The sequence below is a fragment of the Gasterosteus aculeatus genome, unplaced genomic scaffold (genome assembly GCF_964276395.1).
Source record: "Gasterosteus aculeatus unplaced genomic scaffold, fGasAcu3.hap1.1 HAP1_SCAFFOLD_61, whole genome shotgun sequence".
Taxonomy (NCBI): Eukaryota; Metazoa; Chordata; class Actinopteri; order Perciformes; family Gasterosteidae; genus Gasterosteus; species Gasterosteus aculeatus.
This window is the reverse complement of record NW_027554916.1, coordinates 1,946-7,500: the sequence shown is the minus strand read 5'-3', so window position 1 is coordinate 7,500 and position 5,555 is coordinate 1,946.

Genomic DNA, 5,555 nt, shown 5'->3' with positions numbered 1-5,555 from the left:
CCACAGTGCCCGGAACGAGGCTCCGGTTCGTTCACCCTCGCCACTGTCCGAGGGCGTCCGAAAATACTGAGGTCTGAGTCGGATCCAAAACGCACAAACGTCGGTCCTCACTCCTGGAGGCCTATGTTTCTAAAAACCAGGTTTCTGAAATCTGCGACCTGGTGGCCCAGTGATGTCGGCTGGAACTTTTTTTTTCCGGTCCGCTCAAAATTCTCCAGGCATTTTCTGAGCTTTCCTTCACATAGTCCGACTTTTACTTAGTTTCTGACGGAGCCAAAAAAGTCCGGGTTTTTTTGCCCTCCTTATCGTCCCGACTGGAAACTTTAACTTCGTATTTTAAGTCAGAAAATTAAAGTCCTTTTCATCCAGGAGACCGACCCTTCCTGCAAAGCGTCCCAAATGGCCCTTTGTCGTCGGATATCTGTCGGGAAATACCGCTCCATGGAACTGTTTATTTCATCCATCCACTGCACCTGCTGTTCTGACATCAGCATCCGAGAATAGTGTCCCGTACTGGGACATGGTCTGGGATCTCCCGCTCCATGGAACTCTGTATTCATCCGTCCACTGCACCTGCTGTTCTGACATCAGCATCCGAGAATAGTGTGCCGTTATGGGACATGGTCTGGGATCTCCTGCTCTATGGAACTGTTTATTTCATCCATCCAGTGCACCTGCCGTTCTGCCATCAGTGTCCGACAACAGCGCTTCATCATCGGATATCTGCCGTGAGATACCGCTCTCTGGAACTGTTTATTTCATCCATCCACTGCACCTGCTGTTCTGCCATCAGTGTCCGACAATAGCGCTTCTTCATCGGATATCAGCCGGGATCTCACGCTCTCTGGAACTGTTTACTTCATCCATCCACTGCACCTGCTGTTCTGCCATCAGTGTCCGAGAACAGTGCTTCTTCATCGGATATCAGCCGGGATCTCACGCTCTCTGGAACTGTTTAATTCGTCCATCCACTGCACCTGCTGTTCTGCCATCAGTGTCCGACAACAGCGCTTCATCATCGGATAACTGCCGTGAAATACCGCTCTCTGGAACTGTTTATTTCATCCACCGCACCTGCTGTTCTGCCATCAGTGTCCGACAACAGCGCTTCATCATCGGATAGCTGCCGTGAAATACCGCTCTCTGGATCTGCTCTGTTCTGGCAGGTAATCAGGGAGATTTTAAGTAGATGAGCGTCCGGGAATAGTGCACTGCACTTGGGCAGGTCACGCCGCGTAACCCGCCCCATATCCCGGTTCCCGAACCCGCTTTTCCGCCCAAAGTTGTCCGAAGATGCTTAGGCCCAGCTGGGGAACGCTCCCCACGAAGCCCGGGTCTCAGCCCTGGAGCCCTGTGTTTCCGAAAACCAGGTTTCTGAAATCTGCGACCTGGTGGCCCAGTGATGTCAGCTGGAACTTTTTTTTTCCGGTCCGCTCAAAATTCTCCAGGGGATTTTAGGGCTTTGCGCCACATATTCCGACTTTTACTTAGTTTCTGACGGAGCCAAAAAAGTCCGGGTTTTTTTGCCCTCCTTATCGTCCCGACTGGAAACTTTAACTTTTTTTTTAAGTCAGAAAATTAAAGTCTTTTTCATCCAGGAGACCGACCCTTCCTTCAAAGCGTCCCAAGTGGTCCTTCGTCATCGGATATCTGTCGGGAAATACCGCTCCATGGAACTGTTTATTTCATCCATCCGCTGCACCTGCTGTTCTGCCATCAGTGTCCGACAATAGCGCTTCTTCATCGGATATCTGCCGGGATCTCACGCTCTCTGGAACTGTTTAATTCATCCATCCGCTGCACCTGCTGTTCTGACATCAGCATCCGAGAATAGTGTCCCGTACTGGGACATGGTCTGGGATATCCCGCTCTCTGGAACTGTGTTATGTTTATTTCCTTCATCCACTGCACCTGCTGTTCTGACATCAGCATCCGAGAATAGTGTCCCGTACTGGGACATGGTCTCGGATCTCCCGCTCTCTGGAACTATGTTCTGTTTATTTCCTTCATCCACTGCACCTGCTGTTCTGACATCAGCATCCGAGAATAGTGTCCCGTACTGGGACATGGTCTCGGATCTCCCGCTCTCTGGAACTATGTTCTGTTTATTTCCTTCATCCACTGCACCTGCTGTTCTGACATCAGCATCCGAGAATAGTGTCCCGTACTGGGACATGGTCTGGGATCTCCCGCTCCATGGAACTGTGTTCTGTTTATTTCCTTCATCCACTGCACCTGCTGTTCTGCCATCAGTGTCCGACAATAGCGCTTCATCATCGGATATCTGCCGTGAAATACCGCTCTCTGGATCTGCTCTGTTCTGGCAGGTAATCAGGGAGATTTTAAGTAGATGAGTGTCCGGGAATAGTGGGCCGTTCTGGGACTTGGTCTGGGATATCCCGCTCTCTGGAACTATGTTCTGTTTATTTCCTTCATCCAGTGCACCTGCTGTTCTGCCATCAGTGTCCGACAATAGCGCGCCGTTCTGGGACTTGGTCTGGGATATCCCGCTCTCTGGAACTATGTTCTGTTAATTTCCTTCATCCAGTGCACCTGCTGTTCTGCCATCAGTGTCCGACAATAGCGCTTCATCATCGGATATCTGTCGTGAAATACCGCTCTCTGGAACTGTGTATTAGTCCGTCCGCTGCACCTGCTGTTCTGACATCAGCATCCGAGAATAGTGCGCCGTTCTGGGACATGGTCTGGTCTCTGCCGCTCTCTGGAACTCTGTATTCATCCATGCGTTACACCTGCTGTTCTGACATCAGCATCCGAGAATTGTGTCCCGTACAGGGACATGGTCTGGTCTCTGCCGCTCTCTGGAACTCTGTATTCATCCATGCGTTACACCTGCTGTTCTGACATCAGCATCCGAGAATAGTGTCCCATACAGGGACATGGTCTGGTCTCTGCCGCTCTCTGGAACTCTGTATTCATCCGTCCACTGCACCTGCTGTTCTGCCATCAGCATCCGAGAATAGTGCCCCGTACTGGGACATCAGCCAGGACGCACCGCCGTCATCTCGTTCGTTCGCTCAGTCATCCATCCACGAAAGCTACCGATCAGCCACAGTGCCCGGAATGATGCCTCCTGCCGGGGTAGCGTCCGCTTGCTCCCCGACAGCCAGTTCTGCATGAGGCTCCGGTTCTTCCACCCCCGCCACTGTCCGAGGGTGTCCGAAAATACTGAGGTCTGAGTCGGATCCGAACCGCACAACCACACGGTCTTCACGACTGGAGGCCTATGTTTCTAAAAACCGGGTTTCAGGAATCTGCGACCTGGTGGCCCAGTGATGTCGGCTGGAACTTTTTTTTTCCGGTCCGCTCAAAATTCTCCAGGCATTTTCTGAGCTTTCCTTCACATAGTCCGACTTTTACTTAGTTTCTGACGGAGCCAAAAAAGTCCGGGTTTTTTTGCCCTCCTTATCGTCCCGACTGGAAACTTTAACTCCGTATTTTAAGTCAGAAAATTAAAGTTCTTTTCATCCAGGAGACCGACCCTTCCTTCAAAGTGTCCCATACAGTGCTTCGTCATCGGACATCGGCCGGGATCTCCCGCTCTCTGGAACTGTGTATTCATCCATGCGGTACACCTGCTGTTCTGCCATCACTGTCCGGGAATAGTGTGTCGTTCTGGGACTTGGTCTGGTCTCTGCCGCTCTCTGGAGCTCTTTATTCATCCATCATGTACACGTGCTGGTCTGCCATCACTGTCCGGGAATAGTGTGTCGTTCTGGGTCATGGTCTGGGTTCTGCCGCTCTCTGGAACTCTTTATTCATCCATGCGGTACACCTGCTGGTCTGCCATCACTGTCCGGGAATAGTGTACCGTTCTGGGACTTGGTCTGGTCTCTGCCGCTCTCTGGAGCTCTTTATTCATCCATCCACTGCACCTGCTGTTCTGCCATCACTGTCCGGGAACAGTGTGCCGTTCTGGGTCATGGTCTGGGATATCACGCTCTCTGGAACTCTTTATTCATCCATCATGTACACCTGCTGGTCTGCCATCACTGTCCGGGAATAGTGTACCGTTCTGGGACTTGGTCTGGTCTCTGCCGCTCTCTGGAACTCTTTATTCATCCATGCGGTACACCTGCTGTTCTGCCATCACTGTCCGGGAACAGTGTGCCATTCTGGGTCATGGTCTGGGATATCACGCTCTCTGGAACTCTTTATTCATCCATCATGTACACCTGCTGTTCTGCCATCACTGTCCGGGAATAGTGTGTCGTTCTGGGTCATGGTCTGGGATATCACGCTCTCTGGAACTCTTTATTCATCCATGCGGTACACCTGCCGTTCTGCCATCACTGTCCGAGAATAGTGTGTCGTTCTGGGACTTGGTCTGGTCTCTGCCGCTCTCTGGAGCTCTTTATTCATCCATGCGGTACACCTGCTGGTCTGTCATCACTGTCCGGGAACAGTGTGCCGTTCTGGGACTTGGTCTGGTCTCTGCCGCTCTCTGGAGCTCTTTATTCATCCATGCGGTACACCTGCTGGTCTGCCATCACTGTCCGGGAACAGTGTACCGTTCTGGGACTTGGTCTGGTCTCTGCCGCTCTCTGGAGCTCTTTATTCATCCATGCGGTACACCTGCTGTTCTGCCATCACTGTCCGGGAATAGTGTGTCGTTCTGGGACTTGGTCTGGTCTCTGCCGCTCTCTGGAACTCTGTATTCATCCATGGGGTACACCTGCTGGTCTGCCATCACTGTCCGGGAACAGTGTGCCGTTCTGGGTCATGGTCTGGGATATCACGCTCTCTGGAACTATGTTCTGATTATTTCCTTCATCCACTGCACCTGCTGTTCTGCCATCAGTGTCCGACAACAGCGCTTCATCATCGGATAACTGCCGTGAAATACCGCTCTCTGGATCTGCTCTGTTCTGGCAGGTAATCAGGGAGATTTTAAGTAGATGAGTGTCCGGGAATAGCGGGCCGTTCTGGGACTTGGTCTGGGATATCACGCTCTCTGGAACTATGTTCTGTTTATTTCCTTCATCCAGTGCACCTGCTGTTCTGCCATCAGTGTCCGACAATAGCGCGCCGTTCTGGGACTTGGTCTGGGATATCACGCTCTCTGGAACTATGTTCTGTTTATTTCCTTCATCCAGTGCACCTGCTGTTCTGCCATCAGTGTCCGACAATAGCGCTTCATCATCGGATATCTGTCGTGAAATACCGCTCTCTGGAACTGTGTATTAGTCCGTCCGCTGCACCTGCTGTTCTGACATCAGCATCCGAGAATAGTGTGCCGTTCTGGGACATGGTCTGGGATCTCCCGCTGTCTGGAACTGTGTGTTCATCCATACGTTACACCTGCTGTTCTGACATCAGCATCCGAGAATGGTGTGCCGTTCTGGGACATGGTCTGGGATCTCCCGCTGTCTGGAACTGTGTATTAGTCCGTCCGCTGCACCTGCTGTTCTGACATCAGCATCCGAGAATAGTGCGCCGTTCTGGGACATGGTCTGGTCTCTGCCGCTCTCTGGAACTCTGTATTCATCCATGCGTTACACCTGCTGTTCTGACATCAGCATCCGAGAATAGTG